Here is a 25350-nt window from a genome sequence, read left to right on the forward strand (position 1 = left end):
TCCTTTCTAAATCGAGGAACGCTTCTATGGCAACGACAGGATCTTCTACAGGGACGCGTGTATCACTTTTTCCGAATGCACTATTCCTTCTTTATTGCATCCGTCGATCCCTCACAATGACGAATTAACACAGAAATTGCGTCGCTATGAAATATTATAAGTTCTATGCCTCCTCTTTGTAAATCGAGAAACGTTTCTATGGCGACGACAGGATTTTAATTTGGCAGGCGAGTAACTTTTTCGGTTGCACTATTCCTTCCTTATTGCTTCCGTCGATCCCTCACAATGGCAAATTAACACAGATATTGCGTCGCTATGTAATACTAGGGTTCTACGCCTCGTTTCGGAGGTATTATTCCTGCTTTATTGCATCCGTCGATCCCTCACAATGACGAATTAACACCGAAATTGCGTGGCTATGATATGCCATAGGTTCTATGCCTTCTCTTTCTAAATTGAGGAACGTTACTATGGCAACTACAGGATCTTCTATTGGGATGCGAGTATCTCTTTTCGGATGCACTATTCCTTTTTTATTGCATCCGTCGATCCCTCAAATTGACGAATTAACACAGAAATTGCGTCGCTATGAAGTACTATAGGTTCTATGACTTCTCTTTCTAAGTCGAGGAACGTTTCCATGGCAACGTCAGGATCTTCTATTCGGAGGCGTTTATCTCTTTGCGGATGCACTATTCCTACTATATTGCATCTGTCGATCCCTCACAATGACGAATTAACACAGAACTTCAATCGCTATGAAATACTATAGGTTCTATGCCTTCTCTTTTTCAATCGAGTCACGTTTCTATGGCAAGGACAGGTCTCCTATTGGGAGGCGAGTATCTCTTTTCGGATGCACTATTCCTAATTTATTGCATCTGTCGATCCCTCACAATGACGAATTAACACAGAATTTGCGTCGCTATGAAATACTACGGGTTGTATGGCTTCTCTTTCTAAATGGAGGAACGTTTCAATGGCAACGACACGATCTTATATTGGGAGGCGAGTACCTCTTTTCGGATGTGCTATTCCTTCTATATTGCATCCGTCGATCCCTCACAATGACGAATTAACACAGAAATTGCGTGGCTACGATATGCTATAGGTTCTATGCCTTTTCTTTCTAAGACGAGGAACGTTACTATGGCAACGACAGGATCTTCTATTGGGAGGCGAGTATCTCTTTTCGGATGCACTATTTCTTCTTTATTGCATCCGTCGATCCCTCAAATTGTCGAATTAACACAGAAATTGCGTCGCTATGAAGTACTCTAGGTACTATGACTTCTCTTTCTAAGTCGAGGAACGTTTCCATGGCAACGTCAGGATCTTTTATTCGGAGGCGTTTATCTCTTTTCGGATGCACTATTCCTACTATATTGCATCCGTCGATCCATCACAATGACGAATTAACACAGAATCTGCGTCGCTATGAAATACTATAGGTTCTATGCCTTCTCTTTCTAAATCGAGGAATGTTTGTATGGCAACGACAGGATGTCTATTGGGAGACGAGTATCTCTTTTCGGATGCACTATTCCTTCTTTATTGCATCCGTCGATCCCTCACAATGACGAATTAACACAGAAATTGCGTCGCAATGATATACTATGGGTTCTCTGCCTTCTCTTTCTAAATCGAGGAACATTTCTATTGCAACGACAGGATCTTCAATTGGGAAGCGAGTAATTCTATTCGGATGCAGTATTCCATCTTTATTGCATCCGTCGATCCCTCACAATGACGTAATAACACAGAAATTGCGTCGCTATGATATCCAGTAGGTTCTATGCTTTCTCTTCCTAAATCGAAGAACGTTTCTATGGCAACGACAGGATCTTCAATTGCGAGGCGAGTATCTCTTTTCGGATGCTCAATTCCTTCTTTATTGCATCGGTCGATCCCTCACAATGACGAATTAACACAGAATTAGCGTCGCTATGAAATCTGTATATTTCCTATGCCTTCTCTTTCTTATTCGAGGAACGTTTCTATGGCAACGACAGAATCTTCTATTGGGAGGCGAGTATCTCTTTTCGGATGCACTATTCCTTCTTTATTGCATCCGTCGATCAATCACAATGATGAATTAAAACAAAAATTTTCGTCGCTATGAACTTCTACAGGTTCTATGCCTTTTCTTTCTAAATCGAGGAACGCTTCTATGGCAACGACAGGATCTTCTATAGGGAGGCGTGTATCACTTTTTCCGAATGCACTATTCATTCTTTATTGCATCCGTCGATCCCTCACAATGACGAATTAACACAGAAATTGCGTCGCTATGAAATACTATAAGTTCTATGCCTTCTCTTTCTAAATCGAGGAACGTTTCTATGGCGACGACAGGATCTTAAATTGGCAGGCGAGTAACTTTTTCGGTGCACTATTCCTTCTTTATTGCTTCCGTCGATCCCTCACAATGGCAAATTAACACAGATAGTGCGTCGCTATGTAATACTAGGGTTCTACACCTTCTCGTTCTAAATCGAGGAACGTCTCTATTGCAACGAAATGATCATCTATTAAGAGGCGAGTATCTCTTTTCGGATGCACTATTCCTTCTTATTGCATCCGTCGATCCCTCTAAACGACGAATTAACACAGAAACTTCGCCGCTATGAAGTACTATAGGTTCTATGACTTCTCTTTCTAAGTCGAGGAACGTTTCCATGGCAACGACAGGATCTTCTATTCGGAGGCGTTTATCTCTTTGCGGATGCACTATTCCTACTATATTGCATCCGTCGATCCCTCACAATGACGAATTAACACAGAAACTGCGTCGCTAAGAAATACTGTAGGTTCTATGCCTTCTCTTTATAATCGAGGAACGTTTCTATGGCAACGACAGAGTCCTCTATTGGGAGGCGAGTATCTCTTTTCGGATGCACTATTCCTTCTTTATTGCATCCGTCGATCCTACACAATGACGAATTGACACAGAAATTGCGTCGCTATGAAATACTATGGTTTCTATACCTTCTCTTTCTAAATCGAGGAACATTTCTATGGCAACGACAGGATCTTCTATTGGGAAGCGAGTAATTTTTTCGGATGCACTATTCCATCTTTATTGCATCCGTCGATCCCTCACAATGACGAATTAACACAGATATTCCGTCGCTTAGAAATACTATAGGTTCTATGCCATCACTTTCTAAATCGAGGAAAGTTTTTATGGCAACGACAGGATCTTCTATTGGGAATGTTTGTATGGCAACGACAGGATGTCTATTGGGAGACGAGTATCTCTTTAAGGATGCACTATTCCTTCTTTATTGCATCCGTCGATCCCTCAAATTGACGAATTAACACAGAAATTGCGTCGCTATGAAGAGTCCTCTATTGGGAGGCGAGTATCTCTTTTCGGATGCACTATTCCTTCTTTATTGCATCCGTCGATCCTACACAATGACGAATTGACACAGAAATTGCGTCGCTATGAAATACTATGGTTTCTATACCTTCTCTTTCTAAATCGGGGAACATTTCTATGGCAACGACAGGATCTTCTATTGGGAAGCGAGTAATTTTTTCGGATGCACTATTCCATCTTTATTGCATCCGTCGATCCCTCACAATGACGAATTAACACAGATATTCCGTCGCTTAGAAATACTATAGGTTCTATGCCATCACTTTCTAAATCGAGGAAAGTTTTTATGGCAACGACAGGATCTTCTATTGGGGGCGAGTATCTCTTTTCGGATGCTCTATTCCTTCATTATTGCTTCTGTCGATCCCTCACAATGACAAATTGACACAGAAACTGCGTCGCTATGAAACACTATAGGTTGTATGGCTTCTCCTTCTAAATCGAGGAACGTTTCTATGGCAACGACAGGATCTTCTATTGGGTGGCGAGTATCTCCATTCGGATGCAGTATTCCTTCTTTATTGCATCTGTCGAACCCTCACAATGACGAATTAACACAGAAATTGCGTCGCTATGAAACACTATAGGTTCTATGCCTTCTCTTTTATTATTGAAGAACGATTCTATGGCAACGACAGGATCTTCTATTGGGAGGCGAGTATCTCTTTTCGGATGCACTATTCCTTCTTTATTGCATCCGTCGATCCCTCACAATGACCAATTAATACAGAAATTGCGTCGCTATGATATACTATAGGTTCAATGCTTTCTCTTTCTAAATCTAGGAACGTTTCTATGGCAACTACATTATCTTATATTGGGAGGCGAGTAACTCTTTTCGGATGCACTATTCCATCTCTATTGCATCTGTCGATCCCTCAGACTGACGATTTAACACAGAAATTGCGTCGCTGTTAAATACTATAGGTTATATGCCTCTTCATTCTAAATCGACGAACGTTTTTATGCCAACGACTGGATCATAAATTGGGAGGCGATTATCTCTTTTCGAATGCACTATTCCTTCTTCTTTGCATCCGTCGATCCCTCACAATGACGAATTAACAGAGAAATTGCGTCGGTGTGAAATACTATAGGTTCTATGCCTTCTCTTTCTAGATCGAGGAATGTTTCTATGGCAACGGCGGGATCTATTGACAGGCGAGTATATCTTTTCAGATGCTCTATTCCTTCTTTATTGCATCCGTCGATCCCTCACAATGACGAATTAACACAAAGACTTCCGTCGCTATGAAATACTATGGGTTCTATACCTTCTCTTTCTAAATCGAGGAACGTATCTATGGCAACGACATGATATTCTATTAAGAGCCGAGTATCTCTTTTCGGATGCACTATTCCTTCTTTATTGCATCCGTCGATCCCTCACACTAACGGGTTAACCCAAAAATTTGCGTCGCTATGAAACACTATAGGTTCTATAACTTCTCTCTCTATATGGAGGAACGTTTCTATGGCAACGACATGATCTTTTATTAAGAGGAGAGTATCTCTTTTCGGATGCACTATTCCTTCTTTATTGCATCCGTCGATCCCTCAAAAAGATGAATTAACACAGAAATTGCGTCGCTATGAAATACTGTAGATTCTATGCCTTCTCTTTCTAAATCGAGAAACGTTTCTATGGCAACGACAGGATCCTCTATTGGGTGGGGAGTATCTCTTTTCGGATGCACTATTCCCTCTTTATATCATCCGTCGATCACTCAAAAAGACGAATTAACACAGAAATTGCGTCGTTATTAAATAATATAAGTTCTATGGCTTCTCTTTCTTAATCGAGGAACGTTTCTATGGCAACGACACGATCTTGTATTGGGAGGCGAGTATCTCTTTTCGGATGGACTATTCCTTCTTTATCTCATCCGTCGATACCTCACAATGACGAATTAACACAGAAATTGCGTGGTTATGATATGCTATAGGTTCTATGCTTTCTCTTTCTACATCGAGGAACGTTACTATGGCAACGACAGGATCTTCTATTTGGAGGCGAGTATCTCTTGTCGGATGCACTATTCCTTATTTGTTGCATCTGTCGATCCCTCACAATGACGAATTAACACAGAAGCTGCGTCGCTATGAAATACTATAGGTTCTATGCCTTCTCTTTCTAAATCGAGGAACGTTTCTATGGCAACGACAGGATCTTCTATTGGGAAGCGAGTAATTCTATTCGGATGCCCTATTCCATCTTTATTGCAACCGTCAATCCCTCACAATTACGAATTAACACAGATATTGCGTCGCTTAAAAATATTATAGGTTCTATGCCATTTCTTTCTAAATCGAGGAAAGTTTTTTTGGCAACGACAGGACCTTCAATTGGGAGGCGAATATCTCTTTTCGGATGCACTACTCCTTCTTTATTGCATCCGTGGATCCCTCACGATGACGAATTAACACAGAAATTGCGTCGCTATGAAATACTATAAGTTCTATGCCTTCTCTTTCTAAATCGAGGAACGTTTCTATGGCGACGACAGGATCTTAGATTGGCAGGCGAGTAACTCTATTCGGATGCACTATTCTTTCTTTATTGCTTCTGTCGATCCCTCACAATGGCAAATTAACACAGAAATTGCGTCGCAATGAAATACTATGGGTTCTATGCCTTCTCTTTCTAAATCGAGGAACGTTTCTATTGCAACGACAGTATCTTCTATTGCGAGGCGAGTATCTCTTTTCGGATGCACTATTCCTTCTTTATTGCATCCGTCGATAACTCACAATTACAAATTAACACAGATATTGCGTCGCTATGAATTACTATAAGTTCTATGCCTTCTCTTTCTAAATCGACGAACGTTTCTATGGCAACGACAGGATCATATTTTGGGAGGCGAGTATCTCTTTTCGGATGCACTATTCCTTCATTGTTGCATACGTCGATACCTCACAATGTGGAATTAACACAGAAATTGCGTCGCTATGATATACTATAGGTTCTATGCATTCTCTTACTAAATCGATTAACGTTTCTATCTGAAGGACAGGATCTTCTATTAGGAGGCGAGTATCTCTTTTCGGATGCTCTATTCCTTCATTATTGCTTCTGTCGATCCCTCACAATGACAAATTAACACACAAATTGCGTCGCTATGAAACACTATAGGTTGTATGGCTTCTCCTTCTAAATCGAGAAACGTTTCTATGGCAACGAAAGATCTTCTATTGGGTGGCGAGTATCACCTTTCGGATGCAGTTTTCCTTCTTTATTGCATCTGCCGAACCCTCACAATGACGGATTAACACAGAAATTGCGTCGCTATGAAACACTATAGGTACTATTCCTTCTCTTTTATAATTGAGGAACGATCCTATGGCAACGACAGGACCTTCTATTGGGTGGCGAGTATCTCTTTTCTGATGCACTATTCCTTCTTTATTGCATCCGTCAATCCCTCACAATGACGAATTAACACAGAAATTGCGTCGCTATGAAATACTATGGTTTCTATGCCTTCTCATTCTAAATCGAGGAAAGTTTCTATAGCAACGACAGGATCTTCTTTGGGAGGCGAAGATCTCTTTTCGGATGCACTACTCCTTTTCTGTTGCATCCGTCGATCCCTCACAATGACGAATTAACACAGAAATTGCATCGCTATTAGATACTATAGGTTTTAAGCCTTCTCTATCTAGATCGAGGGACGTTTCTATGGCAACGACATGATATTGTATTAAGAGGCGAGTATCTCTTTTCGGATGCACTATTCCTTCTTTATTCCATCCGTCGATAATTCACAATTACAAATTAACACAGAAATTGCGTCGCTATGAAATACTATAAGTTTTATGCATTCTCTTTCTATATCGAGGAACGTTTCTATAGCAACGACAAGATCTTATATTGGGAGGCGAGTATCTCTTTTCGGATGCCCTATTCCTACTTTATTGCATCCGTCGATCTCTCACAATGACGAATTAAAACAGAAATTGCGTCTCTATGATATACTATAGGTTCTATGCCTTCTCTTTCTAAATTGAGGAACGTTTCTATAGCAACGACATGATCTTCTATTGGGAGGTGTGTATCTCTTTACGGATGCACTATTCCTTCTTTATTGCATCCGTCGATACCTCACAATGACGAATTAACAAAGAAAGTACGTCGCTATGAAATACCATAGCTTCTATACCTTCTCTTTCTAAATTGAGGAACGTTTCTATAGCAACAACTGGATCTTCTATTGGGAGGCGAGTATCTCTTTTTGGATGAACTATTCCTGCTTTATAGCATCCGTCGATCCCTCACAATGACAAATCAACACAGAAATTGCGTCGCTAGGAAATACCATAGATTCTCTGCATTCTCTTTCTAAATCGAGGAACGTTTCTATGGCAACGACAGGATCTTCTGTTGGGAGGCTAGTATCTCTTTTCGGATGCACTATTCCTTCTGTATGACATTCTTCGATCCCTCACAATGAAGAATTAACACAGAAATTGCGTAGCTATGATATACTATATGTTTTTTGCATCCTCTTTCAAAATCGAGGAACGTTTGTATGGCAACGACAGGATCTTCTATTGGGAGGCGAGTATCTCTTTTCGGACGCCCTATTCCTTCATTATTGCATCTGTCGATCCCGCACAATGACTAATTAACACAGAAATTGCGTCGCTACGAAATACTATAGGTTCTATGGCATCTCTTTTTCAATGGAGGCACGATTCTATGGCAAGGACAGGATCTTCTGTTGGGATGCGAGTATCTCTTTTCGGATGTACTATTCCTAATTTATTGCATCTGTCGATCCCTCACAATGACGAATTAACACAGAAATTGCGTCGCTATGAAGTACTATATGTTCTATAACTTCTCTTTCTAAGTCGAGGAACGTTTCCATGGCAACGTAAGGATCTACTTTTGGGAGGCGTTTATCTCTTTTCGGATGCACTATTCCTACTTTATTGCATCCGTCGATCCCTCACAATGACGAATTAACACAGAAACTGCGTCGCTATGAAATACTATAGGTTCTATGCCTTCTCTTTATAATCGTGGAACGTTTCTATGGCAACGACAGCATCTTCTATTGGGAGGCGAGTATCTCTTTTCGGATGCACTATTCCTTCTTTATTGCAACCGTCAATCCCTCACAATGACGAATTAACACAGAAATTGCGTCGCTATGAAATACTATGGTTTCTATGCCTTCTCATTCTAAATCGAGGAAAGTTTCTATGGCAACGACAGGATCTTCTATTTTGAAGCGAGTAATTCTATTCGTATGCACTATTCCATCTTTATTGCATCCGTCGATCCCTCACAATGACGAATTAACACAGATATTGCGTCGCTTAGAAATACTATAGGTTCTATGCCATCTCTTTCTAAATCGAGGAAAGTTTATATGGCAACGACAGGTCCTTCTATTGAGAGGCGAGTATCTCATTTCGGATGCACTATTCCTTCTTTAATGCATCCGTAGATCCCTCACAACGACGAATTAATACAGAAATTACGGCGCTATGAAATAATATAGGTTCTATGCCTTCTCTTTCTAAATCGAGGAACGTTTCTATGGCAACTACATTATCTTATATTGGGAGGCGAGTATCTCTTTTCGGATGCACTATTCCATCTCTATTGCATCCGTCGATCCCTCAGACTGACGAATTAACACAGAAATTGCGTCGCTATGAAATACTATAGGTTCTATGCCTTCTCTTTCAAAGTCGAGGTACGCTTCTATGGGAAGGACAGGATCTTCTATAGGGAGGCGAGTATCTCTTTTCGGATGCACTATTCCTTCTTTATTGCATCCGTCGATCCCTCACAATGACAATTTAATACAGAAATTGCGTCGCTATGAAATACTATAAGTTCTATGCCTTATCTTTCGAAATCGAGGAACGTTTCTATGGCAACTACAGGATCTTCTATTTTGAGGCGAGTATCTCTTTTCGGATGCAGTATTCCTTCTTTATTGCATCCGTCGATCCCTCACAATGACGAATTAACAAAAAATTTGCTTCGCTTTGAGATACTATAGGCCCTATGCCTTCTCTTTCTAAATCGAGGAACGTTTATATGGCAACGACATGATCTTCTATTAAGAGACGAGTATCTCTTTTCGTATGCACTATTAATTCTTTACTGCATCCGTCGATAACTCACAATTACAAATTAACACAGAAATTGCGTCGCTATGAAATACTATAAGTTCTATGCCTTCTCTTTCTAAATCGATGAACGCTTCTATGGCAACGACAAGATCTTATATTGGGAGGCGAATATCTCTTTTCGGATGCCCTATTCCTACTTTATTGCATCCGTCGATCTCTCACAATGACGAATTAACAGAGAAATTGCGTCGCTATGAAATACTATAGGTTCTATGCCTTCTCTTTCTAAATTGAGGATCGTTTCAATAGCAACGACAAGACCTTCTATTGGGAGGTGAGTATCTCTTTACGGATGCACTAATCCTTCTTTATTGCATCCGTCGATACCTCACAATGACGAATTAACACAGAAATTGCGTCGCTATGAAATACTATAGGTTCTACGCCTTCTCTTTCTAAATGGAGGAACGTTTCTATGGCAACAACAGGATCTTCTATTGGGACGCGAGTATATCTTTTTGGACGAACTATTCCTTCTTTATAGCATCCGTCGACCCCTCACAATGACAAATTAACACAGAAAATGCGTCGCTATGAAATGCCATTGATTCTCTGCATTCTCTTCTTAAATCGAGGAACGTCTCTACGGCAACGACAGGATCTTCTGTTGGGAGGCTAATATCTGTTTTCGGATGCACTATTCCTTCTTTATTGCATCCGTCGATCCTTCAAAAAGATGATTTAACACAGAAATTGCGTCGCTATGAAATACTATAGATCCTATGCCTTCTCTTTCTAAATCGAGGAACGTTTCTATGGCAACGACAGGATCTTCAATTGGGTGGCGAGTATCTCTTTTCGGATGCACTATTCCCTCTTTATTGCATCCGTCGATCCCTCAAAAAGACGAATTAACACAGAAATTGCGTCGCTATGTAATAATATAAGTTCTATGCCTTCTCTTTCTAAAACGAGGAACGTTTCTATTGCAAAGACAGGTTCTCCTATTAGGAGGCGAGTATCTCTTTTCGGATGGACTATTCCTTCTTTATTGCATCCGTCGATCCCTCACAATGACGAATTAACACAGAAATTGCGTCACTATGAAATACTATAGGTTCTATGCCTTCTCTTTCTAAATCGAGGAACGTTTCTATGGCAACGACAGGATCTTATTTTGGAGGCGAGTATCTCTTTTCGGATGCACTATTCCTTCTTTGTTGCATACGTCGATACCTCACAATGACGAATTAACACAGAAATTGCGTCGCTATGAAATACTATAGGTTCTATGCCTTCTCTCTCAAAATCGATTAACGTTGCTATCTGAAGTACTGGATCTTCTATTTGGAGGCGAGTATATCTTTTCGGATGCACTATTTCTTGTTTATTGCATCCGTCGATCCCTCACAATGACGAATTAACACAGAAATTGCGTCGCTATGAAATACTATGGGTTGTAGGGCTACTCTTACTAAATCGAGGAACGTTTCTATGGCAACGACACGATCTTATATTGGGAGGCGAGTATCTCTTTTCGGATGTACTGTTCCTTCTTTATTGCATCCGTCGATCCCTCACAATGACGAATTAACACAGAAATTGTGTGGCTATGATATTATAAAGGCACATTTGCATACCGAGCGTGAGTTTCCTCGGAAACGCGAAATATTAATTAAATAAATAATCAGTGACAAATAAATAAAGCCTATGGCACACAACTGCAGCGCTGTGTCGCTGATAAAACAAAAGCACAATTACGTTACTCTTATGTTTGATTAAGAAAAGAGAGAGCTCTGGTAGAAGTGGTGCGAGAAGCACGTATTTTATTCTATTGTCTGGCACACCGCAATATTTCATGTTATAGAAGAATACTGCGAGTTGCAACCAGACTAGCCACTCGATTCTGTAAAGAATTTATATTTATAAAAGTAAGTAGGATTATGAATTGTAGGCTTATTCATTGAATATATCTGATTTAACTAACTGTGTATCTTTTTTATGTTTAGTAGACAAACACCTCTGTACGACGTATTGGCATGGCTGGCAAATTATTGTAATATTGAGATTTAGATTATGATTCCGCACCTACCGCAGCAGTCTTTGGAAACGATTTAATTACGAAGTCCGATTATTTCAGTTTTATTTCACGGTCAACTACGAGTAACATTGCCTTTATGAGAAAGCCATTGTCAAGCGTCTGATACCGAATAATTAAACGTCCACGTTCCAGATAAGCAAATATTTATTACAATTACAATCACAATCACCATCATACAGATAGAATAATTAATATTTAAACAAATAATTTTTATTTTATTTATTTTATATTATGAAATACTATAGGTTCTATGCCTTCTCTTTCAAAATCGATTAACGTTTCTATCTGAAGGACTGGATCATCTATTGGGAGGTGAGTATATCTTTTCGGATGCACTATTTCATGTTTATTGCATCCGTTGATCCCTCACAATGACGAATTAACACAGAAATTGCGTCGCTATGAAATACTATAGGTTCTATGCTTTCTCTTTATAATCGAGGAACGTTTCTATGGCAACGACAGCATCTTCTATTGCGAGGCGAGTATCTCTTTTCGGATGCACTATTCCTTCTTTATTGCATCCGTCGATCACTCACAATGACGAATTAACACAGAAATTGCGTCGCTATGATATACTATGGTTTCTATGCCTTCTGTTTCCAAATCGAGGAACGCGTCTATCGCAACGACAGGATCTTCAATTGGGAAGCGAGTAATTCTATTCGGATGCGCAATTCCTTCCTTATTGCATCCGTCGATCCCTCACAATGACGAATTAACACAGAAATTGCGTCGCTATGAAATACTATAGGTTCTACACCTTCTCTTTCTAAATGGAGGAACGTTTCTATGGCAACAAGAGGATCTTCTATTGGGATTCGAGTATCTCTTTTTGGACGAACTATTCCTTCTTTATAGCATCCGTCGACCCCTCACAATGACAAATTAACGCAGAAATTGCGTCGCTATGAAATGCCATAGATTCTATGCATTCTCTTTCTAAATCGAGGAACGTTTCTATGGCAACGAGAGGATCTTATTTTGAGAGGCGAGTATCTCTTTTCGGATGCACTATTCCTTCTTTGTTGCATACGTCGATACCTCACAATGACGAATTAACACAGAAATTGCGTCGCTATGAAATACTATAGGTTCTATGCCTTCTCTTTCAAAAACGATTAACGTTTCTATCTGAAGGACTGGATCTTCTATTGGGAGGCGAGTATCTCTTTCGGATGCATTATTCCCTCTTTATTGCATCCGTCGATCCCTCAAAAAGACGAATTAACACAGAAATTGCGTCGCTATGTAATAATATAAGTACTATGCCTTCTCTTTCTAAATCGAGGAACGTTTCTATCGCAACGACAGGATCTTGTATTGGGAGGCGAGTATCTCTTTTCGGATGCACTATTCCTTCTGTATTGCATCCGTCGATCCCTCACAATGACGAATTAATACAGAAATTGCGTCGCTATGGAATACTATTTGTTCTATGCCTACTCTTTCTAAATCGAAGAACGTTTCTATCGCAACGTCAGGATCTTGTATTGGGAGGCGAGTATCGCATTTCGGATGCACTATTCCATCTGTATTGCATCCGTCGATCCCTCACAATCACGAATTAATACAGAAATTGCGTCGCTATGGAATACTATTTGTTCTATGCCTTCTCTTTCTAAATCGAGGAACGTTTCTATGGCAACGACAGGATCTTCTACTGGGAGGCTAGTATCCCTTTTCGGATGCACTATTCCTTCTGTATTGCATCCGTCGATCCCTCACAAAGACGAATTAACACAGAAAATGCGTCGCTTAGAAATACTATGGGTTCTATGCCATCTCTTTCTAAATCGAGGAAAGTTTTTATGGCAACGACAGGACCTTCTATTGGGAGGCGAGTATCTCTTTTCGGATGCACTTTTATTTCTCTATTGCATCCGTCGATCCCTCACGATGACGAATTAACACAGAAATTGCGTCACTATGAAATACTATAAGTTCTATGCCTTCTCTTTCCAAATCGAGGAACGTTTCTATGGCGACGACAGGATCTTAGATTTGCAGGCGAGTAACTCTTTTCGGATGCACTATTCCTTCTTTATTGCATCCGTCGATCCCTCATAATGACGAATTAACACAGAAATTGCGTCGCTATGAAATACTATAGGTTCTATGCCTTCTCTTTCTAAATCGAGGAACGTTTCTGTGACAACGAGAGGATCTTATTTTGAGAGGCGAGTATCTATTTCGGATGCACTATTCCATCTTTGTTGCATACGTCGATACCTCACAATGACGAATTAACACAGGAATTGCGTCACTATGTAATAGTATAGGTTCTATGCCTTCTCTTTCAAAATCGATTAACGTTTCTATCTGAAGGACTGGATCTTCTGTTGGGAGGCGAGTATATCTTTTCGGATGGACTATTTCTTGTTTATTGCATCCGTCGATCCCTCACAATGACGAATCAACACAGAAATTGCGTGGCTATGATATGCTATAGGTTCTATGCCTTCTATTTCTAAATCGAGGAACGTTACTATGGCAACGACTGGATCTACTATTGGGAGGCGAGCATCTCTTTCCGGATGCACTATTCGTTCTTTATTGCATCCGTCGATCCCTCAAAATGACGAATTAACACAGAAATTGCGTCGCTATGAAGTACTATAGGTTCTATGACTTCTCTTTCTAAGTCGAGGAACGTTTCCATGGCAACGTCAGGATCTTCTATTGGGAGGCGTTTATCTCTTTTCGGATGCACTATTCCTACTTTATTGCATCCGTCGATCCCTCACAATGACGAATTAACACAGAAACTGCGTCGCTATGAAATACTATAGGTTCTATGCCTTCTCTTTATAATCGAGGAACGTTTCTATGGCAACGACAGCATCTTCTATTGCGAGGCGAGTATCTCATTTCGGATGCACTATTCCATCTTTATTGCATCCGTCGATCACTCACAATGACGAATTAACACAGAAATTGCGTCGCTATGGAATACTATGCTTTCTATGCCTTCTGTTTCCAAATCGAGGAACGCGTCTATGGCATCGACAGGATCCTCTATTGGGAAGCGAGTAATTCTATTCGTATGCACAATTCCTTCTTTATTGCATCCGTCGATCCCTCACAATGACGAATTAACACAGATGTTGCGTCGCTTAGAAATACTATAGGTTCTATGCCATCTCTTTCTAAATCGAGGAAAGTTTTTATGGCAACGACAGGACCTTCTATTGGGAGGCGAGTATCTCTTTTCGGATGCACTATTCCTTCTTTATTGCATCCGTCGATCCCTTACAATGACGAATTAACACAGAAATTGCGTCGCTATGAAATACTATAGGTTCTATGCCTTCTCTTTCTAATTCGAGGAACGTTTCTATGGCAACGACGGGATCTATTGGCAGGCGAGTATCTCTTTATGGATGCTCTATTCCTTCTTTATTGCATCCGTCGATCCCTCTCATTGACGAATTTAACACAGAAATTGCGTCGCTATGAAATCATATAGGTACTCTGCCTTCTCTTTCTAAATCGAGGAACGTTCCTATGGCAACGACAGTATCTTCTATTGCGAGGCGAGTATCTCATTTTGGATGCACTATTCCTTCTTTATTGCCTCCGTCGACCCCTCACAATGACGATTTAACACAAAAATTTGCGTCGCTATGAAATACTATGGGTTCCTTACCTTCTGTTTCTAAATCGAGGAACGTATCTATGGCAACGACATGATATTCTATTAAGAGGCGAGTATCTCTTTTCGGATGCACTATTCCTTCTTTATTGCATCCGTCGATCCCTCACAATGACGAATTATCAAAAAATTTGCTTCGCTTTGAGATACTATAGGCCCGATGCCTTCTCTTTCTAAATCGAGGAACGTTTATATGGCAACGACATGATCTTCTATTAAGAGGCGAGTATCTCTTTTCGGATGCACTATTCCTTCTTTATTGCATCCATCGATAATTCACAATTACAAATTAACACAGAAATTGCGTCGCTATGAAATACTATAAGTTCTATGCCTTCTCTTTCTAAATCGAGGAGCGTTTCTATGGCAACGACAAGATCTTATATTGGGAGGCGAATATCTCTTTACGGATGCACTATTCCTTCTTTTTTGCATCCGTCGATACCTCACAATGACGAATTGACGCAGAAATTGCGTCGCTATGAAATACTATGGGTTGTAGGGCTTCTCTTTCTAAATCGAGGAACGTTTCTATGGCAACGACACGATCTTATATTGGGATGCCAGTATCTCTTTTTCCGGATGCACTATTCCTAATTTATTGCATCCGTCGATCCCTTACAATGACGCATTTACACAGAAATTGCGTCCCTATGAAATACTATAGGTTCTATGGCTTCTCTTTTTCAATCGTGGCACGATTCTATGGCAAGGGCACTATCTTCTATTGGGAGGCGAGTATCTCTTTTCGGATGCACTATTCCTAATTTATTGCATCTGTCGATCCCTCACAATGACGAATAAACACAGAAATTGCGTTGATATGAAAAACTATGGATTGTAGGGCCTCTCTTTCTAAATCGAGGAACGATTCTATGGCAACGACATGATCTTATATGGGGAGGCGAGTATCTCTTTTCGGATGTACTGTTCCTTTTTATTGCATCCGTCGATCCCTCACAATGACGAATTAACACAGAAATTGCGTCGCTATGAAATACTATGGTTTCTATGCCTTCTGTTTCCAAATCGAGGAACGCGTCTATGGCAACGACAGGATCCTCTATTTGGAAGCGAGTAATACTATTCAGATGCACAATTCCTTCTTTTTTGCATCCGTCGATCCCTCACAATGACGAATTAACACAGAAATTGCGTCGCAATGAAATACAATAAGTTCTATGCCTTCTCTTTCTAAATCGAGGAACGTTTCTATGGCGACGACAGGATCTTAGATTTGCAGGCGAGTAACTCTTTTCGGATGCACTACTCTTTCTTTATTGCTTCTGCCGATCCCTCACAATAGCGAATTAACACAGAAATTGCATCGCTATGTAATACTATGGGTTCTACGCTTTCTCTTTCTAAATCGAGGAACGTTTCTATTGCAAAGACAGGATCTCCTATTGGGAGGCGAGTATCTCTTTTCAGATGCTCTATTCCTTCTTTATTGCATCCGTCGTTCCCTCACATTGACGAATTAACACAGAAATTGCGTCGCTATGAAATCCTATAGGTACTCTGCCTTCTCTTTCTAAATCGAGGAACGTTCCTATGGCAACGACAGTATCTTCTATTGCGAGGCGAGTATCTTATTTTGGATGCAGTATTCGTTCTTTATTGCCTCCGTCGATCCCTCACATTGACGAATTAACACAAAAATTTGCGTCGCTATGAAATACTATGGGTTCCATACCTTCTCCTTCTAAATCGAGGAACGTATCTATGGCAACGACATGATATTCTATTAAGAGGCGAGTATCTCTTTTCGGATGCACTATTCCTTCTTTATTGCATCAGTCGATAACTCACAATTAGAAATTAACACAGAAATTGCGTCGCTATGAAATGCCATAGATTCTCTGCAATCTCTTTTTAAATCGAGAAACGTTTCTATGGCAACGACAGGATCATCTGTTGGGAGGCTAATATCTCTTTTCGGAGGCACTATTCCTTCTTTATAGCATCCGTCGATCCTTCAAAAAGAAGAATTAACACAGAAATTGCGTCGCTATGAAATACTATAGATTCTATGTGTTATGTGTCGACAGAAGTGCCGACACAGTGTTATTTAGAAGGGCCGATTTAAGGCACGCTATAATCTCACCCAGAATCTCGTGAAGTCTGAAACAGGATACTTCATAAATGCTATAAAGAAAAGAACGGAGCTTCTCGTATACTTAACTTTATTCTCTTGTGTGGTACATCTTTATGGTGAATACAAGTAAGACTCTCTCCAGATATGGTTAACTGCGCTAGTCCGTCTTTCTAGACCTGCCATGTGGTGGCGCTAGGTCTGCAAGTACTGATGGCGGCGACACGCGGGTCCGACATGTACTAATGGACCGCGGCCGATTTAAGCTACCACCTAGCAAGTGTGGTGTCTGGCGGTGACACCACATTATGCCTTCTCTTTCTAAATCGAGGAACGTTTCTATGGCATCGACAGGATCTTCTATTGGGTGGCGAGTATCTCTTTTCGGATGCACTATACCCTCTTTATTGCATCCGTCGATCCCTCAAAAAGACGAATTAACACAGAAATTGCTTCGCTATGAAATAATGTAAGTTCTATGCCTTCTCTTTCTAAATCGAGGAACGTTTCTATCGCAACGACTGGATCTTGTATTGGGAGGCGAGTATCTCTTTTCGGATGCCCTATTCCTTCATTATTGCATCTGTCGACCCTCACAATGACGAATTAACACAGATATTGCGTCGCTATGAAATACTATAGGTTCTATGCCTTCTCTTTCTAAATCGTGGAACGTATCTATGGCAAAGACAGGATCTTCTATTGGGAGGCGAGTATCTCTTTTTCCGGATGCACTATTCCTACTTTATTGCATCCGTCGATCCCTCTCATTGACGAATTAACACAGAAATGGCGTCGCTATGAAATACTATGGGTTGTAGGGCCTCTCTTTCTAAATCGAGGAACGTTTCAATGGCAACGACACGATCTTATATTGGGAGGCGAGTATCTCTTTTCGGATGTACTGTTCCTTCTTTATTGCATCCGTCGTTCCCCCACAAAGACGAAATAACACAGAAATTGCGTGGCTAGATATGCTATGGGTTCTAAGCCTTCTATTTCTAAATCGAGGAACATTACTATGGCAACGAGAGGATCTTCTATTGGGAGGCGAGTATCTCTTTTCGGATGCAATATTCTTTCTTTATAGCATCCGTCGATACCTCAAAATGACGAATTAACACAGAAATTGCGTCGCAATGAAGTACTATAGGTTCTATGACTTCTCTTTCTAAGTCGAGGAACGTTTCCATGGCAACGTCATGATCTTCTATTGGGAGGCGTTTATCTCTTTTCGGATGCACTATTCCTACTTCATTGCATCCGTCGATCCCACACAATGACGAATTAACACAGAAATTGCGTCGCCATGAAATACTATAGGTTTTATGCCTTCTCTTTATAATCGAGGAACGTTTCTATGGCAACGACAGCTTCTTCTATTGGGAGGCGAGTATCTCTTTTCGGATGCACTATTCCTTCTTTATTGCATCCGCCGATCACTCAAAATCACGAATTAACACAGAAATTGCGTCGCTATGAAATACTATGATTTCTATGCCTTCTCTTTCTAAATCGAGGAACACGTCTATGGCAACGACAGGACTTCCATTGGGAAGCGAGTAATTCTATTCGGATGCACAATTCCTACTTTATTGCATCCGTCGATCACTCACAATGACGATTTAACACAGATGTTGCGTCGCTTGGTAATACTATAGGTTCTATGTCATCTCTTTCTAAATCGAGGATAATTTTTATGGCAACGACAGGACCTTCTATTGGGAGGCGAGTATCTCTTTTTGGATGCACTTTTGCTTCGTTATTGCATCTGTCGATCCCTCACGATGACGAATTAACACAGAAATTGCGTCGCTATGAAATACTATAAGTTCTATGCCTTCTCTTTCTAAATCGAAGACCGTTTCTATGGCGACGACAGGATCCTAGATTTGCAGGCGAGTAACTCTTTTCGGATGCACTACTCTTTCTTTATTGCTTCTGTCGATCCCTCACAATGGCGAATTAACACAGAAATTGCGTCGCTATGAAATACTATGGGTTCTATGCCTTCTCTTTCTAAATCGAGGAACGTTTCAATTGCAAAGACAGGATCTCCTATTGGGAGGCGTGTATCTCTTTTCGGATGCACTATTCCATCTTTATTGCATCCGTCGATCCCTCACAATGACGAATTAACACAGAAATTGCGTCGCTATGAAATACTATAGGTTCTATGGGTTCTCTTTCAAAATCGATTAACGTTTCTATCTGAAGGACTGGATCTTCTATTGGGAAGCGAGTATATCTTTTCGGATGCACTATTTCTTGTTTATTGCATCCGTCGATCCCTCACAATGACGAATTAATACAGAAATTGCGTCGCTATGAAATACTATCGGTTCTATTCCTTCTCTTACTAAATCGAGGAACGTGTCTATGGGAAGGACAGGATCCTCCATTGGGAGGCGGGTATCTCTTTTCGGATGCACTATTCCTTCATTATTGCATCTGTCGATCCCTCACAATGACGAATTAATACAGAAATTGCGTCGCTATGTAATACTATAGTTTCTATGCCTTCTCTTTCTAAATCGAGGAACGTTTCTATGGCACTACATTATCTTATATTGGGAGGCGAGTATCTCTTTTCAGATGCACTATTCCATCTCTTTTGCATCCGTCGATCCCTCAGACTGACGAATTTCCACAGAAATTGCGTCACTATGAAATACTATAGGTTCTATGCCTTCATTTTTATAATCGAGGAACGTTTCTATTGCAACGACAGGATCTTCTATATGGAGGCGAGTATCTCTATTCGGATGCACTATTCCTTCTTTATTGCATCCATCGATCCCTCACAATGACGAATTAACACAAATATTGCGACGCAATGAACTACTACAGGTTCTATTCCTTCTCTTTGTATATCGAGGAACGTTTGTATGGCAACGACAGGATCTTCTATTGGGAGGCGACTATTTCTTTTCTGATCCACTATTCCTTCTTTATTGCATCCGTCGATCCCACACAAAGGCGAATTAACACATAACTTGCGTCGCAATAAAATGCTATAGGTTCTATGCCTTTTCTTTCTAAACCGAGTAACGTTTCTATGGGAACGATAGGATCTTCTATTGGGAGGCGAGTATCTCTTTTCGGATGCACTATTCCTTGTTTATTGCATCCGTCGATCCCTCACAATGACGAATTGATACAGAAATTGCGTCGCTATGGAAAACAATAAGTTCTGTGCCTTCTCTTTCTAAATCGAGGAACGTTTCTATGACAACGACAGGATCTTCTATAGGGAGGCGAGTATCTCTTTTCGGATGCACAATTCCTTCTTTATTGCATCTGTCGATCCCTCACAATGATGAATTAACCCAGAAATGGCGTCGCTTTGAAATACTATAGTTTTTTTGCTTCTCTTTCTAAATCGAGGAGCGTTTTTATGGCAATGACAGGATCTTCTATTGGTAGGCGAGTATCTCCTTTCGAATGCACTATTTCTTCTTTATTGTATCCTTCGATCCCTCACAATGACGAATTAACACAGAAATGGCGTCGCTATGAACTACTATAGGTTCTATGCCTTCTCTTCCAAGTCGAGGAACGTTTCTATGGCAACGACAGGATCTTCTTTTGGGAGGCTAGTATCTCTTTTCGGATGCTTTATTCCTTTTTTATTGCATCCGTATATCCCTCACTATGACGAATTAACACAGTAATTGCGTCGCTATAAAATTCTACAGGTTATATGACTTCCCATTCTAAATCGAGGAACGTTTCTATGGCAACGACGTGATCTTCTATTGGGAGTCGAGTATCTCTTTTCGGATGCACTATTCATTTTTTATTGCATCCGTCGATCCCTCACAATGACGAATTAACACAGAAATTGCGTCGCTATGAAATCCTATAGGTTCTATGCTTTCTCTTTCTAAATCGAGGAACGTTTCTATTGCAACGACAGTATCTTCGATTGCAAGGCGAGTATCTCTTTTCGGATGCACTATTCCTACTTTATTGCATCAGTCGATCTGTCACAATGACAAATTAACACAAATATTTGCGTCGCTATGAAATACCTAAGGTTCTATATCTTCTCTTTCTAAATCGAGGAACGGTTCTTTGGCAACGACATGATCTTCTATTGGTAGGCGAGTATCTCCTTTGGAATGCACTATTTCTTCTTTATTGTATCCGTCGATCACTCACAATGACGAATTAACACAGAAATGGCGTCGCTATGAACTACTGTAGGTTCTATGCCTTCTCTTCCAAAGCGAGGAACGTTTCTATGGCAACGACATGATCTTCTATTGGGAGGCGAGTATCTCTTTTCGGATGCACTATTCATTTTTTATTGCATCCGTCGATCCCTCACAATGACGAATTAACACAGAAATTGCCTCGCTATGAAATCCTATAGGTTCTATTCCTTCTCTTTTTTAAATCGAGGAACGTTTCTATGGCAACGACAGGATCTTCGATTGCGAGGCGAGTATCTCTTTTCGGATGCACTACTCCTTCTTTATTGCATCGGTCGATCAGTCACAATGACAAATTAACACAAAAATTTGCGTCGCTATGAAATACCATAGGTTCTATACCTTCTTTTTCTAAATCGAGGAACGTTTCTATGGCAACAACATGATCTTCAATTAAGAGGCGAGTATCTCATTTCGGATGCACCATTCCTTTCTTATTGCATCCGTCGAAACCTCACAATGACGAATTAACACAGAAATTGCGTCGCTATGAAATACTATAAGTTCTATGCCTTGTCTTTCTAAATAGAGGAAAGTTTGTATGGCAACGAAAGGACCTTATATTGGCAGGCGAGTAACTCTCTTCGGATGCACTATTCCGTCTTTATTGCTTCCGGCGATCCCTCACAATGACGAATTAACACAGAAATTGCGTCGCTATGAAATACTATAGGTTCTATGCGTTCTCTTTCTAAATCGTTGAACGTTGCTATTGCAACGACAGGATCTTCTATTGGGAGGCGAGTATCTCTTTTCGGATGCACTATTCCGCCTTTATTGCATCCGTCGATCCCTCACAATGACGAATTAACACAGATATTGCGTCGCTATGAAATACTATAGGTTCTATGCCTTCTCTTTCAAAATCGAAGAACCTTGCTATGGGAAGTCCAGGATCTTCTATCGGGAGGCAAGTATCTCTTTTCGGATGCACTACTCCTCCTCTATTGCATCTGTCGATCCCTCACAATGACGAATTAACACAGAAATTGTGTCGCTATGATATACTTTAGGTCTATGACTTATCTTTCAAAATCGAGGAACGTTTCTATGGCAAGGACATAACCTTCTATTAAGAGGCGAGTATCTCTTTTCGGATGCACTATTCCTTCTTTATTGCATCCGTCGATCCCTCACAATGGCGAATTAACACAGAAATTGCGTCGCTATGAAATACTATGACATCTATGCCTTGTCTTTCTAAATCGAGGAAAGTTTCTATGGTAACGACAGGATCTTATATTAGCAGGCGTGTAACTCTCTTCGGATGCACAATTCCTTCTTTATTGCTTCCGTCGATCCAACACAATGACGAATTAACACAGAAATTGCGTCGATATGAAATACTATAGGTTCTATGCGTTCTCTTTCTAAATCGTTGAACGTTTCTACTGCAACTACAGGATCTTCTATTGGGAGGCTAATATCTCTTTTCGGATGCACTATTCCTTCTCTATTGCATCCGTAGATCCCTCACAATGACGAATTAACACAGAAATTGCATCGCTATGAAATACTATTGGTCCTATGCCTTCTCTTTCAAAATCGGGAACGTTTCTATGGCAAGGACAGGATCTTCTATAGGGAGGCGAGTATCTCTTTTCGGATGCACAATTCCTTCTTCATTGCATCCGTCGATCCCTCACAATGACGAATTAACACAGAAATTGCGTCGCTGTCAAATACTGTAGGTTCTACGCCCTCTCTATCTAAATTGAGGAACGTTTTTATGGCAACGACGGGATCTTCTATTGGGAGACGAGTATCTCTTTTCGGATGCACAATTCCTTCTTTATTGCATCCGCCGATCCCTCACAATGACGAATTAACACAGAAATTGCGTCGCTATGAAATACTACAAGTTCTATGCCTCCTCTTTCTAAATCGAGGAACGTTTCTATGGGAAGTCCAGGATCTTCAATTGGGAGGCGAGTATCTCTTTTCGCATGCACTATTCCTTCTTTATAGCATCCGTCGATCCCTCACAATGACGAATTAAAACAGAAATTGCGTCGCTATGATACACTATAGGTTCTATGCCTGCTCTTTTATAATCGAGGAACGTTTCTATGGCAACGACTGGATCTTCTATTGGGAGGCGAGTATCTCTTTTCGGATGCACAATTCCTTCTTTATTGCATCTGTCGATCCCTCACAATGATGAATTAACCCAGAAATGGCGTCGCTTTGAAATACTATAGTTTTTTTGCCTCTCTTTCTAAATCGAGGAGCGTTTTTATGGCAATGACAGGATCTTCTATTGGTAGGCGAGTATCTCCTTTCGAATGCACTATTTCTTCTTTATTGTATCCTTCGATCCCTCACAATGACGAATTAACACAGAAATGGCGTCGCTATGAACTACTATAGGTTCTATGCCTTCTCTTCCAAGTCGAAGAACGTTTCTATGGCAACGACAGGATCTTCTTTTGGGAGGCTAGTATCTCTTTTCGGATGCTTTATTCCTTTTTTATTGCATCCGTATATCCCTCACTATGACGAATTAACACAGTAATTGCGTCGCTATAAAATTCTACAGGTTATATGACTTCCCATTCTAAATCGAGGAACGTTTCTATGGCAACGACGTGATCTTCTATTGGGAGTCGAGTATCTCTTTTCGGATGCACTATTCATTTTTTATTGCATCCGTCGATCCCTCACAATGACGAATTAACACAGAAATTGCGTCGCTATGAAATCCTATAGGTTCTATGCTTTCTCTTTCTAAATCGAGGAACGTTTCTATTGCAACGACAGTATCTTCGATTGCAAGGCGAGTATCTCTTTTCGGATGCACTATTCCTACTTTATTGCATCCGTCGATCTGTCACAATGACAAATTAACACAAATATTTGCGTCGCTATGAAATACCTAAGGTTCTATATCTTCTCTTTCTAAATCGAGGAACGGTTCTTTGGCAACGACATGATCTTCTATTGGTAGGCGAGTATCTCCTTTCGAATGCACTATTTCTTCTTTATTGTATCCGTCGATCACTCACAATGACGAATTAACACAGAAATGGCGTCGCTATGAACTACTGTAGGTTCTATGCCTTCTCTTCCAAAGCGAGGAACGTTTCTATGGCAACGACATGATCTTCTATTGGGAGGCGAGTATCTCTTTTCGGATGCACTATTCATTTTTTATTGCATCCGTCGATCCCTCACAATGACGAATTAACACAGAAATTGCCTCGCTATGAAATCCTATAGGTTCTATTCCTTCTCTTTTTTAAATCGAGGAACGTTTCTATGGCAACGACAGGATCTTCGATTGCGAGGCGAGTATCTCTTTTCGGATGCACTACTCCTTCTTTATTGCATCGGTCGATCAGTCACAATGACAAATTAACACAAAAATTTGCGTCGCTATGAAATACCATAGGTTCTATACCTTCTTTTTCTAAATCGAGGAACGTTTCTATGGCAACAACATGATCTTCAATTAAGAGGCGAGTATCTCATTTCGGATGCACTATTCCTTTCTTATTGCATCCGTCGAAACCTCACAATGACGAATTAACACAGAAATTGCGTCGCTATGAAATACTATAAGTTCTATGCCTTGTCTTTCTAAATAGAGGAAAGTTTGTATGGCAACGAAAGGACCTTATATTGGCAGGCGAGTAACTCTCTTCGGATGCACTACTCCGTCTTTATTGCTTCCGGCGATCCCTCACAATGACGAATTAACACAGAAATTGCGTCGCTATGAAATACTATAGGTTCTATGCGTTCTCTTTCTAAATCGTTGAACGTTGCTATTGCAACGACAGGATCTTCTATTGGGAGGCG

The sequence above is a fragment of the Schistocerca cancellata genome, chromosome 1, assembly GCF_023864275.1.
Source record: "Schistocerca cancellata isolate TAMUIC-IGC-003103 chromosome 1, iqSchCanc2.1, whole genome shotgun sequence".
NCBI classification, from domain to species: domain Eukaryota; kingdom Metazoa; phylum Arthropoda; class Insecta; order Orthoptera; family Acrididae; genus Schistocerca; species Schistocerca cancellata.